The sequence below is a fragment of the Malaclemys terrapin genome, chromosome 2 (assembly GCF_027887155.1).
Source record: "Malaclemys terrapin pileata isolate rMalTer1 chromosome 2, rMalTer1.hap1, whole genome shotgun sequence".
Taxonomy (NCBI): Eukaryota; Metazoa; Chordata; order Testudines; family Emydidae; genus Malaclemys; species Malaclemys terrapin.
This window is the reverse complement of record NC_071506.1, coordinates 61,226,017-61,240,767: the sequence shown is the minus strand read 5'-3', so window position 1 is coordinate 61,240,767 and position 14,751 is coordinate 61,226,017. Positions and strand designations below refer to the sequence as shown.

The window sequence follows — 14,751 nt, the reverse complement described above, 5'->3', positions numbered from 1 at the left end:
TAGCTTGAAAAAGATGGTGAAAGAACAGGAAGGAATGAAGAGACTGCTCCCTTGGCTAACTAGTTGAAATTGCAGAGGGCATGATTGCCAGAGGAATGCCCCAGTTTAGGGGAAGAGAATCAAACTCAGAATTTAAATGGAAAAGGGAGAATAGCCTGCATATATTAGAAGTAAAACAAAAGGAATCAGGGGATAACTGTTGCTGAGGGGAGGTTGCTAATTTTCTAACTTTGTTGGCTTTTTTGCTTTTTCTTCCTCCATAGTGATGATGATGAGCTATTGTAACACCGACAGACCCCGGTCGACAGGATCGAACTTGGGACCTCGAGCTAAATCAGGGGTGGGCAAACTACGGCCTGGGGGCCACAATTGGCCCTTCAGATGTTTTAATCCGGCTCTCGAGCTCCTGCCTGGGAACGGGGTCCAGGGCTTGCCCCACTCTAGCACTCCAGCTGGGGGCTTGCCCGGCTCCACATGTGCTGTGCTCAGCGCAGCTCCCGGAAGCAGCAGCATGTCCCCGCTCCGGCTCCTATGCATAGGGTCAGCCAAGGGGCTCCACAGCTCCAATTGGCCAGGAACCATGGCCAATGGGAGCTGCAGGGGTGGCGCCTGCGGACGGGGCAGCATGCCGAGCTGCACCTCTGTGTAGGAGCCGGAGGGGGGACATGCTTCCAGAGGCTGCTTGAGGTAAGCGCCACCTGGAGCCTGTACCCTGGAGCCTGTACCCCGACCCCCTCCCACAACCCAACCCCCTGCCCTGATCCCCCTCCCACCCTCCAAACCCCTAGGTCCCAGCCCAGAGCACCCACCTGCAACCCCAATGCCTCATCCCCAGCCCCACCCCAGAGTCCATACCCCCAGCCAGAGCCCTCACCCCCCCTCCGCACTTCAACCCACTGCTCCAGCCCGGAACCCCCTCCCTCACCCTGAACTCCTCATTTTTGGCCCCACCCCAGAGCCTGCACCCCCAGTCAGAGCCCTCAGCCCCTCCTACACCCCAAACCCCAATTTCATGAGCATTCATGGCCCGCCATACAATTTCCATACCCAGATGTGGCCCTCGGGCCAAAAAATTTGCCCATCCCTGAGCTAAATGCATGAGCCTTTACTGCATGAGTCAAAAGCTACATGGCCCTTAGCTAAGGCTATAGCAGACTCATCAATATCTAAGTGGTCTCGGTGCCCCTAGAGGGGACAGAGCACCACACCCAGGAGGTGTGTGGGTCAGGGCCGGCTCCAGCGTTTTTGCCGCCCCAAGCAGCGGGGGGGGGGGGGGCCACAAAGCTAAATTGCTCGGGTTTTGGCTTAAGCCCTGGGTGGCAGGGCTCTGGCTTTGGTTTTCTGCCCTGGACCCTAGCGAGAGTGAGTCTAACGCTGGCCCTGCTCTCTGGTTTATTTTGGCAGACTCTCTGAACCCTACTTGCGCTCCCTCCTCCCCCCTGAGAACCCCAGGCCCCTGTTTGAGAATTGCTGATTTAGGTATCCATAAGGTTATGTTTTAGGTAGGATTTGGAAATACTGCTGTACCACAGTAACGTCACTCCAATTGGGGTCACTTGAACCTCTATTCAAGACCTGGATTCCAACAGCCTGCACATTTTAGGGAAAGCAATTTCACAATCATTACAGCCAAACAAAGTCCAGTAGAATAAGTTCTAAGTAGTCTTTCGGATAATTGTATAACAATTTTATAGGGCTGTCGATTAATCGCAGTTATCTCATGCAATCAACTCCAAAAAATTAATTGTGATTAATCACAGTTTTAATCGATCACAGTTTTAAACTGCACTGTTAAACAATAGCGTATCAATTGAAATTTATTAAATATTTTGGATGTTTTTCTACATTTTCATATATGTTGTATTCTGTGTTGTAATTGAAATCAATGTGTATATTATTTTTATTACAAATATTTGCACTGTAAAAATGATAAACAAAAGAAATAGTATTTTTCAATTCACTTCATACAAGTACTGCAGTGCAATCTGTCATGAAAGTGCAACTTACAAATGTAGATTTTTTTTTGCTACATAACTGCACTCAAAAACAAAACAAAGTAAAACTTCAGAGCCTACAAGTTCACTCAGTCCTACTTCTTGTTCAGCCAATCGTTAAGACTAACAAGTTTGTTTACATTTACAGGAGATAATGCTGCCCTCTTCTTATTTACGTCACCAGAAAGTGAGAACAGGCATTTGCAGGGCACTTTTGAAGCCAGCATTGCAAGGTATTTATTTCCCAGATACTTGCAGGCTCTAAAATTTTACATTGTTTTATTTTTGAATGCAGTGTTTTTGTATATAATTCTATATTTGTAAGTTCAACTTTCATGATAAAGAGACTGCACTACAGTACTTGTTTTAGGTGAATTGAAAAATACTATTTCTTTTGTTTTTTACAGTGGAAATACTTATAGTCAAAAATAAATATAAAGTGAGCACTATGCACTTGATATATTGAAATCAATACATTTGAAAATGTAGAAAACATCCAAAATATTTAAATAAATGGTATTCTATTATTTTTTTAATTGTGCAATTAATCGTGATTAATTTTTTTAATCGTGCGATTAATCGCGATTTTTTTACTCGCTTGACAGCCCTACTATTTTAACACCCTCCAAAATTATGTTATTCAGTCACATTTAATTGTTATATATGGTTCATTTGGAGTATCAACTGATTAATCAAATTAAAGGTAAACCATATTATTATGTTTTTTACCTCTGTTGCTATGGAATTACACTTAAGCAAAGCAGTTCTGTGATTGTATACTTATTTGTACGATGCAAAAGTGTGCAGAAGTCTGCCTAACAATATTTGTATTCCTGTAAGGAAGACACTATATTACCTTTTTCTTATCGATTAACAGTTTAAAATTAAATCAAAATTTGAGTTTTATCTGAATCACAGCTAGAATCTACATTTATAACTGTTCTATAGGAAGTTTAATGCAACTTTAATGGGTTTCTCCCAAGTCTATTCATAAGACAACGCTAATGAAAAAAGTAGTTACTAATTTGTACAAATAAGGTGAGCTTAACGTTTGGGAATACAGAATGACCACCAACCAATGAGAAAGTAGCAATGTGTATTATAATAGTGATACAAGTATCCAGGCAGTAAGATTCGGAGTACACTGAATGTAAAACAGGGCAACTCTTCTTTTAAGGACTTAGTTCATTTGACAAGTTAGCAATTAAATACAATAAAATACAGGCAAGGGAGTTATGCTCATCATAGTAAGTCAGTTTCAGGTGTTCTACAACATGCAAATGAATTCTAAATATGTACAAAATTAAAATTAAGAATACAATATTGAATGTTTTTATAGATCTCATTTTATTCCAGTTCTGGCCTTTCAAAAGAAAAATAATAAACATATCATAGGAAGTTAGATATTGCCTTCAAGTTGATTGTACAGTATTCAAATGGCAGTGATGAGTCATGTTTTGTGTTCCAAAACTGCATTTTGGTACATCACCACACCACTTCTATCCTCTTGAGAAATTATGGGTTTGATAATCTGCTACTACAATTCCATATTTTTCCATAAAATTCCAGAAACTAGTAAGAAAGCCAGAAACCAAATCCTTATCCCCATTAGAATAGAATCTATGGTACCTCAATCTTCTTGCAGACTTAAAATATAATCCTAATGATAATAGCTATCATCAATTTAATGTCAATTTACATTTCTAGTCCTTTTCATCCAAGCATCTCAGAGCAAAGCTGGATACGTATTATCATTCCCATTTTAGGGAATAAGCTATTCATTTTTATGCTTTGGAAACAGTAAGCTTCACTTTGCTAAATGAAAAGAAGCAGCACTAAGTATCACATCACAATTAAATCACAAAAATAAAGTAAAATTCACTAACGGTAAGGGACAAAAATCCCCAAAGTGAGAAAATTCATATTACAGAAACTCAGACCTGAATTTACTTTCTTGTACCTAAGTAGAGGAACACAAACTATATACAATAAGATAACCCGGCACTTTGGAGAACCCTGCAATGCATGCCGCAAAAAAGTATGAGTATAGAGTTTCAGTCCTAAAAACAAAATAAGGAAAAACATTCCAACATATAAGTAACAGAATTGGAAAACAAATCAGTCATTTTCAACAAGCTTTTAAAAATAAGCATCTTTTTTCCACTCAAGAGCTCTCTGAAGTATTTGCTCTGTGCTTTCCCAGTCTTAGAAACCTGAGCCTTTGGAAGCAGACACCAGTATCACAGTATATTACAAATTCATAAGTCCAAAAGACAGAGGTTACTTACCTATAACTGGAGGTTCTTCAAGATGCGGAATCCCTATCTGTATTCCACAAGTGGGATATGCATGCTCACCATGCACCTGAGTCTGGAATTAGTTATAAGCAGTGTCCATTGGCTCACACATGCACCGTAGCTCTCCTCGAGCTGCCAACCAAGTGCATAAAGGGTGGTGCAAGCCAATGCCTCTCCAGATTCCTATTCTTACCACAGTGTAATCAATCCACAGCAGAGGAAATAGAGGGGGGGTAGTGGAATACAGATAGGGACCACACATCACGAAGAACTTCCAGTTACAGGTAAGTAACTTCCATTTCTTCTTCAAGTGATGGTCCCTATGTGAATACTACATGTGGGAGATTAACAAGCAGTAGTCAAACAAGTGGTGGGTGCGAGGACGCAGAAGTAATTGACTGTAGTACTGCTGTCCCGATAATCATAATTGCAGCTGATGACTGTACCAAGGTGTAATGTCTTGTGAAGGTACGCAAAGAGCTCCAAGTAGCTGCCCTACACATCTCTAGTATGGGTACGTCTCTCAGAGATGCAGCTAAAGTAGCTTGCCCCTTGGGGAAATGAGCCTTTACCCCTTCTAGGGGCAGGGAGAGAGGAATGTGCCAATATAGGTTGACCTCGATTGCTCTGCTATGGAAACAAATAATTTAGGTGTCCTTCTACCATCCTTTGTTTTTTACAGATAAAAGACCAAAGCCCTCCAGACATTCAGAGAATGTGGTCTTCTCTCTTCTTCTGAGGCATGTGGTTTAGGAAAAGATACAGGTAAGTGGATGGCCTGATTTGTACAAAACTTGGAAACTACTCTGGGTATGAATCTGGAGTAGGAGAATAGCAAGAGCTTTTCTTTATATAAGGTAGAATATGGTGGGTCCACCATAAGCACTCCCAGCTCTCTGGCTCTTCTGGCTGATGTTACAGCTACCTTCATGGACATTGAGCATATGGCCAGCTGCTCAAAGGGAGACTTAGTGAGAGACTAAAGAACAAAATCGAGGTCACACAGAGGTGTGGACTTCATCACTGGTGGAAAGGATCTGAGAATCCCCTTCAAAAATCTATCTGTGACAGGGTTTGTGAGAGATACAGTTATCCACTGGAGGATGGAAAGCACCTACGGCTGCTAAATGCCCCTGCAGGGAACTGAATGCAAGACCCGAAGACCTAAAGGCAAGTAAGATACTCTAAGATATCAGGATTCCAGTGGAGTCTGGAGACAAACTGAGTTGATGAGCCTAAGTGGAGCGCAATTCCATTTAGCTGAGTAACAGCTTCTTGTAGAGTCTTTTCTACTTCGGTCAAGGATGAATTGCAACCTCTTGGAACATGAGCTTTCTGTCTTTTACGCCATCCAAATACCAGGCTCTGAGTTGCAGTGGCCCTGGACTGGGTGATGACCTTGCCCCTGTGTTGGGTTTGCAGGGTGGCATGTTCATGGGAGGTTACAATGAAAGCTTGAACAGACCCATGAACCAGAACTGTCTCAGCCAGTTCGGTGTGATGAGGAGGACTTAAGCTCTGTGTTGGTGGATCTTCTGTAAAACCTATGGTATCAAAAGAACTGGAAGGAAAGCATACCCCAGGCACCCTTCCACAACATCAGGAGGGCATCTCTCAACAAGTCTTTGCTCAGGGTTGCTCTAGAGCAGCGGTTCTCAAACTGTGGGTCGGGACCCCAAAGTGGGTTCCGACCCCCTTTGAATGGGGTCATCAGGGCTGGTTTAGACTTGCTGTGGCCCAGGGCTGAAGCCCAAGCCCCACTACCCAGGGCTGAAGCCAAAACCCGAGGGGTTCAGCCCTGGGCAGCAGGACTCAAGTTGCAGGCCCCCTGCCTGGGGCTGAAGCCCTTGAGCATCAGCTTTCGCCCCCCCTCACCCAGGGAAGTGGGGTTTGGGCAGGCTCAGGTTTTGGTCCCCCCTCCTGGGGTCATGAAGTAATTTTTGTTGACAGAAGGGGGTCGCAGTGCAATGACGTTTGAGAACCCCTGCTCTAAAGAAGTACCAGGGAAGCTTCCTGCTCACCTGTGAGTGGGGCTCATCAGGGAGGACTTCTGAGTGGGGGGTGAGGGGTGAGAGAGTGAGGCTCAGCAGGAGGGTCTGGGTTTGAGGGGTCTGGATGCAGATGGGGTGATCCCTCCCTGTGCAGCTCAGGAGTGATGGGTGCAGGAAGTGGGTGGAGAGGGACAGTTTGCAGAGCTTCCTGCAGCCGGGGAAAAAATCTGGGGGTGGGTCTGACCCAGCCCCAGATGCCAAGCAAGGGAAGAGGAAGTCCCGTCCTCCCCAGCCCAGCCGGGACTAGCAGTTGAGCATGGCGCATGTTGGAGCTACCAGCCGGGTCTTCTCCAGTCCCACCTCCTCCCCACAGTGATTTACGTCTCTGCTGGCTGCCCTGGCTCCCGAAACATACTGCTGGGAAGGGCTGCATGACTGCTCTTGTGCCTTCCCTGTGCTTCCCATCAGAAAGTAATTTTTCTGCGTGGAAGCAAAGAAATCTGTGGGGGACAAATTCTGCGCATACGCAGAATTCCCCCAGAAGTATGTGGATTTGTCAAAATGTGGATTTTTCATGATTGACATAGATACCTTGGAAAAGCAAAAGATTGAGCAGAATATGGGTCACGATGTGGACCTCCTTATAGGAGTTTCCTGTGAGAAGCCAGTCACTGAGGTATGGGAAAACTGTAAATCCTCTTCTTGTCCCAGCAGCCACCACTGAAAAAACCCTGGGTGCTGTGAACAGACCGAAGGGGAGGACTCTGAATTGGTAATGGTTTTGGTCTAAGAAGAACCTGTAGAACCGCCTGTGGGCTGAATGGATATCTATATGAAAATATGCATCTTTCATGTTGAGAGCCATGAACCATGTGCCATTCTCTAACAAGAGAATTACTGATGCCAAGGGTATCATGTGGAATTTTATTTTTTTGATAAGCTGGTTTAACTGACATAGATCAAGAAGTAAGGAGCATAGACTCCCTTTCCAGTGTGTTGAGGTGGAACCTTTTCTATGGCTCCCCTGAGGAGCAGGGAGTTCACACCTCCTGTCATAAAATCTCCTCATAAGAGTGGTCTCTGAAGAGCAATCGGGAAAGGGGTTTGGAGAAGGAGTAGTCAGAAACTTGTTTAGACAGCCCCCATGGGTACTCTCTAATACCCATTTGTCTGTAGCTAGGGCCCTCCAGTTTTTGACTAATTGGGTAAAGCAGCCTTCAAACATATGAATAGGGGAATGAAGCAGCAGCAATAAAGGGATGTGGATGAAAAACTCTTCACCAGGGGTTAGAATATGACATGGTGGTGAATGTTGCAGAGGGTGGGTTCCTGCGTCTATACACCCTCAATCTCTTGCAATGTGGCTCCTGAGAACACTGATGATAAAAGGGCTGAAGAGGTGGGTCTTGCCCTATATACCTATTTATGATGCTTCCTCTTGAGGACAGGGGTATAAACACCCAGCTGGTGAAGAATTGTTCTTGTGTCTTTGAGAGAATGGAGAGACTTCATCCATTTTCTCATGGAACAGGTTAACAATGTCAAAGGGCAGATCTTGGATGGAACTCTGCCTCGCTCTAGGGAAACCTGAGGATTGTTGTCATCGTTGATCCCTCAAGGTCGAGGATGATCTCTTTCATAGGTTTTATTTTTTAGGGGTCCTTTGGTGACTGAGGAGTCTGATCCTTGAGCCACAGACCCATTGGTAGGTGTTGCAGGTGGTGTTGGAAGTCAGGGTTGGGCTATGATTGCTGCGTGACAGTTGTCTGTCCTTTATTTTATGGCGTTTTTCTGCTACCAGAGCAAGACGATTTTCCTCAAAAGTGGACGTTCCTTCTCTGACAAGTCTCCGACAGTTATCCCTATCCTGGACTACTGTCTTCCAGTGTGTAGTATTGATGCCATATCTCTTGATGTTTATCTTGAGGATGTCTTTGAAGTTTTTCTTTTGGCTTCCCCCTTTCCTTTCTCCTTTGGTGAGTTGGGCGTATAGCAATCGTTTTGGTTAGCGTACATCAGGCATGAACACACAGTGCCTGCTCTACCTCAGCTGGTGCCTGATAATCAGGGCCTCAACACAAGAGATGTTGACCTCTGTGAGGACACTGACATTAGTGTGGTGATCCTCCCACTTTATGTTGAGGATCTTCCTAATAAAATGCTGGTGTTCCAGGTCTTTCAAGTGTTTTCTATAGGTCATCCAATTCTCACATCTGTAGAGGAGAGTTGGGATTACTATCGCTTTATAAACTAAAAGTCTCGTGTGTGTTCTGATGTCATGATTGTTGAACACCTGGTGAGACAGTCTGCCAAAGGTAAGGCTGGCACAGCAGATTCTGTGCTGAATCTCAAGGTCTATGTCTGCCCTCTCTGAGAGATGGCTGCCAAGATAGGCAAAGTATTCTATATTTTCCAATTCTTCTCTGTCAATGTAGATCTTCCTTGCTGCATCTGATAATTGACCAGGAGCTGACTGGTGGAGAACTTTTGTTTTGCTGATGTTCAGAGTTAGCCCTAGGCTTTTGTAAGCTTCAGAGAAGCAATTAAGGACTGTTTGTAGATCCTCCTTTCAGTGTGCAAGTACAACACAATCATCTACGTACTGGAGTTCGGTAACTGTTGACGATATTACTTTAGTTCTGGCATGGAGATGATAAAGGTTGAAGAGGTTGCTATCAGTTTTATATTGGATGCCAATACCACGTTGTAGATGGTCCTGGGTTAATGTTTTCATAGCTGCTAAGAAAATGGAGAAAAGGATGGGTGCCAGTACACAACCTTGTTTTACACCAGGTCAAATGAGAAAAGGCTCACAGGTAGAATCACTGCACAGGGTGGACACAGTCACCTGGTCAAGGAGAAGTCTTACAATGGTGATAAATTTTCTTGGGCGGCTAAGCTTTGACATGATTTTCCACATAGACTCACAGTTGACAGAGTCAAAGGCTTTGGTCAGATCAATAAAGGCCATAATTAGCTCCTGGTGTTGTTCTTGACATCTTTCCTGGATCTGCCTGGCTGAGAAAATCATGTCGATGGTGCCTCGTGATGGTCTGAAGCCACACTGGGACTCTGGAAGTACTTCCTCTTCAAGAGGGAGCCGGTGATTCAGTAAAATTCTAGCAAGAATCTTCCCTGCGATGGAGAGAAGGGAAATGCCTCGATAGTTGCCACAGTCGGCCCTATCTCCCTTTTTGAAAATGTTAACATTAGTGCTATGTAAATCAGCAGGGATTTCTTCAGTGTGCCAGATTTTGAGGAGCAGCAAATGAAGCTTGTTAGTCAGTGTTTCCCCCCACACTTTCAGTACTTCATCTGGTATGCCATCAGGACCTGGTGCTTTATTGTTCTTTATTTGCTTAATTGCTTTGAGGACCTCCTCAGGTGTTGGTGGGTTGGCAAGAGTTTCCAAATTGGGTGCTGAGGGATGGAGTCAATGGTGTCATCAATCACAGTCGATTCTCAATTTAGAAGCTTTTGGTAGTGTTCCTTCCAGCACTCTTTGATGGATTCGTTATCTTTAAGAAGGGTACTAACATTTTTGGATCTCAAAGATGTGAGGCCACATGAGGTTGGTTCATACAGGGTCTTTGTCTCACAAAAGAAGTTCCACAGATGTCTGTCAGAGAATGCTTGGGTTTCTTTTGCCTTGTCCTCCCACCATTTTTTTTTTTTTTTGCTGGGTTTTTTTTTTGTTGATTTCTTGGATCCTCCTTTGAACTTCAGCTTTGAGCTGATGGAAAGACCTCTGTTTCTGAAAGGATGATGCATGGTTTTGCCAGTCACAGAAAGCTTTTCTCTTCAGGTTAAAAAGGGCTGTGATCACAACGTTCTCATTGTCAAACCAGTTCTGATGCTGGTGGGTAGCAAGGCTGATGGATTCCTCACAAGCCTCATGGATGGTAACCACGGTTCTGTCCTCATGACAATGGCCATAGCCATCCTCCTGGATGTGGTATCTGCCACGTCCACCACAGCTTAGAGTGAAATTTTGGCCACCAATTTGCCCTCATCCACTAAGGCCTGAAAGCAGGCTCTATTCTCCTCAGAGAGCTTGTCCTTAAACTCTAGAAATCTAGCATAATTGATAAAATCATGTTTGGCCAAGGGGGCCTAATAATTAGAGATCCTGAACTGGAGAGAGATGGAACAGAATATCTTTCTTCCGAAAAGGTCAAGTCTCTTATGTCCCTTACCAGAGGAAGGAGCCTTTGGGTGCTGATGCCTGGACCACTCTGTGGCTGCATGCTTCTCCCCCTCCCCGCCCCCACAGGGAGTTTGGTGGATAGTGAGAAAAGAAGAACTCTCGCCCCTTGGATGGGACAAAGTAGTGTTTCTCAGCCTTCTCAGAGGTGGGAGCACAAGTAGTAAGAGCGTGCCAAACCATATTTGCTAGTTCCATGATGACCTCATTGATGGGGAGGGCCACTCTGCTGGGACCAGAGGGCTGCAGAATGTCTAGTAAGCTGTGCTGAGGCTCCTGAATTTCCTCCAGCTGGATTTATAGCTCTGCTACTACCCTGTGCATGACCTCTTGGTATTGTTTAAAGTAATCCGGGGAGACGGAGAAGATGGGGTGACCACCTCACCCAATGACAGTGACGAGATTGCTCCTGGAACCATCAGATCTGGCTCACCTTACTCCTCCGAATACTCTGACAGGGCCAGTTGCATATAGCTGGGTGATAGCAAGAAGGACTTATGCACAGATCCTAGGTATCTGGGGTAGGGCTCCTGCGATCCCAGAATCTCCAATAGATGGATCCATCAGCGGAGGGGAACCCCATGGAAGAGGGTACCGCCTGTCTCTTGACCAATCAGGTCTTGTGGAAGATCAGAACCCTGAACTTCTAGGGGTTCTGTCTGAGGCCGCCTGTCCTCAGTGCAGCAGAGTCTCCTACAGAGCCTCTGACTCATTGGAAGAGAAGGCCAGATCCCTGATCACGAGTGGCTTCGACAGTAATGATGGTTGTGCTTCAAGACTAGCAGGGAGAATGGGAGAATAACTCCATCTCCTTGAGATAGACTCCTCCTCCATTGTAACAACATCCCTGAAGATAGATGGAACCCGTAGACTGGTGAACTTGGACACAGAGAGCAAAGACATCTTCTGGGAAGACATATTTCTCCATCCACCCTGAAGAATGAAGAGAATCCAGGGATAGAGCTGGAGCCTCTCTGGTTACTGTGGTTGTTGGCTCACTCTGCGGCCGCATCGCTATTGGTACTCCCTGGGTTCCCGCAGTAAATGGAGGCACCAGGAACGGTCTATTCTGCATCTTCACCACCATCAGATCCATGACCTCACATGCCCCCTTCTCTCGTTGAGAAGATTTAGTCCTAAGACTTTAGTGCCCATGCATGCTGGCTCTCCCAACTTTGATGGGGTAAGGAAGTGATCCCTGTGATTAATGTGCATAAGTCTTGTCAAGTAGTGTCAGGCTAAGCACTGTTAGGCCTCAACCTTCCGGCAACCTTCCGGAAGTTGTAAGAAGCGAGTACAGTTGAATCCTGCAAGCATAAGCATAATCTAGCTAGGAAGCTTTATAAACTAAAAAGGAAACTCTGTAAAGATAGATACAGACTTGTGGTTACTATGCTCTGCAACCAAATAAAGTTTTAAGCTGACTCGAGCATTTTTGAATCTAGCAAATTGACCACAATTAGCCGCATAGAGATGAGATGAGCACAGGTGCACAGTTCATAAGTTCAAAACAACCGCAAATACCACACTGAAACATTTGGCTACCTTCATTGGTTGACCTGTTTTGAAACACGGCCAGCAAATACCATATAAAAAAGGTGCAAAGACGCAAGTGTGTGTGTGTGTGTGTGTGTGTGTGTGTGTGTGTGTGTGTGTGTGTGTGTGTGTGTTGACCTAAAAGAGATCACTCTATGTCAGGCTCACATACACCCCCTGAACCAAAGGGACTTGCACTTCACCGACTATCTGTGCCTGGCCAGTGCAGGAAACGGTCGACTGAAGGTAATGTATCTTTGGAAGAATGCAGGGTAAGGTTTTGGAGTGAAGAAGTCTGGTTGTGCTCGAGCTAGTTAATCTTAAGTCTGTATTACTACTATAGTTTAATTATATTAGTAAATTGTTTTAAGTTGTTTAAAAATAGTAGTCAATAGTTAATCAATATATAATAACTGTATATGTTTTGGCCTTGCTGGAAGCAGGTACAGCGCTGGTGAAGCTAGTAGTTTATAAACCATAATAGCTTTACAAGTTGCTGTGCCTGTCTTCAGTATAAGTTACCATCAAGTTTATCATAAAAGTCAATAAAAGTTTATAAATTGTTATATAAGGTTATAGGTAGGTTAAAGTTAGTAAAAATATAGTTAATCAATGTATTAGTATTGCATTTAGAATTGTATTTGTTGAGGGTGGTTACAGTACATGTGAAGTTGCTAGGCAATCAGTAATACTAGCGTTGCATGTGCTTGTGATTATTTTCAATATTATTTACCCTTTATATGTGCACTTATAGGAACAGGTAGTTAATGCATAATATTACTTGTACTTGTGCTTGTCTCCAGTATAACTTGCCATTTGTATTAATCCTCACTCAGTGCTGGTCTTTAATTCTGTTTTTCTTATTCTGCCTGTGTTGCCTTTATAGTCGTAAGTCATTAAAAACCTTTCTTGAGGAATAATTAGTTGTTTAGTTTCTCTTTTGCGGACACTACTCAACCTCATTACATCTGTGTTGGGTGGTGGGAAGTAGCGATCACCCAGAGCCCCACTAGGGCCCTGACATGAGCCCCCTTAGGGCTCTGACATGTGCCTCCTCCTTCCATTAATCTCCACAATCCCTTCTTTTCAGGATAGTTTTAGACATAGATGACTTGCCTTTCCATCTAAGAGAGTGCCCCTTACTCTAGTGTGAAAACCTACCCTCCGTTCCTGAGCTTGTGGTCGGATGGGTGCTACTTGCTTGTTGAGACTGATGTACAGGGTGGGTCCCCAGCCCAAATCTGACCAAGGCTTCATTGCCTTCTCCATGAGGTGTTTTCTGAGTCTCGACCCTCATGAGTCAAGGGGGGAAAGGAGTGAGAGGCTGTACTTGTCAGAAATGTGAACCTCACCCAGGCAGTAGAGGAAGTGTTGATGTTTGTCGTTAACAGAAAAGGAGCTAGAGAAGGAAACAGTTTTTGAACCCTGGGCATAATCCCAGACTTCTCAGGGGGGGAAAAAATGCTATCTAGCTATGCTGCACTAATCTATTAAAACTAAAAAACTAACTACATATGATGCTTATAGGAATGACACAATAAAAAGGAGCTGAGAACACCAAAAATTCTGATGCAAACCATGTGGTGGTAAGAAGGAACTGGAAAGGCTTTGGCCCACATTGCCCTTTATGACCTTGGTTAGGAGCATAAAGAGAGCTACTGCACGTGTGCAAGCCAATGGACAATGCCTACAAGAAATTCCGGACACAGGCACATGATGCACATGCATATCTCACATATGAATACACATAGGGATCATCACTCAAAGAAGAATCATGATACCCAAAAAAAAAAAGAAAATCCTCACGATTTTTAAGCAAGTTATATTACTTTTTTGGTCTGGTACCTGACTTTTGAATTCTTAGGGGGAATTTCCCCTTTGTGTAGGAGCATTTCAGAAAAAAGTTAGCCTGAAATGCACAATCTGGGAGACGTCCTCTTCCTTTTACTTCTGGTTGATAGGTAGGACACTTCAATATCATCCCTTCCCTAGGCACTGATCTCAGCACCCTCTTCTGTGCCCTACACCCTGCAGCCCTCTCTAATAGGCACTAACCACAATCTTACTGTACTTTCTCTAGGCACTGCCCCATCCAGCTCTCACCTGTTGATACAGTCTCCTGCCCCCGCAACTGGCTGCTGGCCCTGCCATTTCCCTGGATGCTGCACATCCCCAGTTCTAGGAGAGTGAAGTCAAGCTGGGGCTGACTCTCAGAAGGTTGAAGAAGAGGAAGACACTCCTGGGATACTTTCACCACCCCACCCCTTCACCTCCTTAGGGCTGAACAAAGGAACAGGACGGGAAAGAGCTAACCCCCCAAGCTAGCACCCTCAGCACTTTCCCAGCTCCATGGGCTGCTCTTCCCATCCTAAGCCCAGGCAGCACATGCAGGAAAGCAGAGAAGTCCTGCTTCAGTTACTCCATTTTAATTCACATCATTATTTCAAGATTAAGACTTAAGACAGTTACTATAATGAACTTTAGAAGTGTAAGACAAAACTATTCTTATATGCAAATATTTACTCTGTTATAAACCATTCAATTTTAATTATAACAAAAAAATGACAGGTGTAAAATGTTCTGCTATATGCATACTGAATGAGGGACAACAAAAAGTACTGCAATACAAATAAAGACTTTACATAATATTGTTTAAAAATGAACATACAAAGGTAATTGCCACCCATTAAATCTATTTTTTCTACAGATTTAAGTGAGGTACACAAAAC

The 14,751-nt window shown here is 44.1% G+C and overlaps 1 protein-coding gene across 4 annotated transcripts in view; it reads right to left on the bottom strand.

Annotated features, from left to right (window-relative positions):
* Positions 1–14,751, bottom strand: part of PDE7A (phosphodiesterase 7A) — a 147,419-nt gene that overhangs the window by 60,152 nt on the left and 72,516 nt on the right. The window lies entirely within an intron of this gene.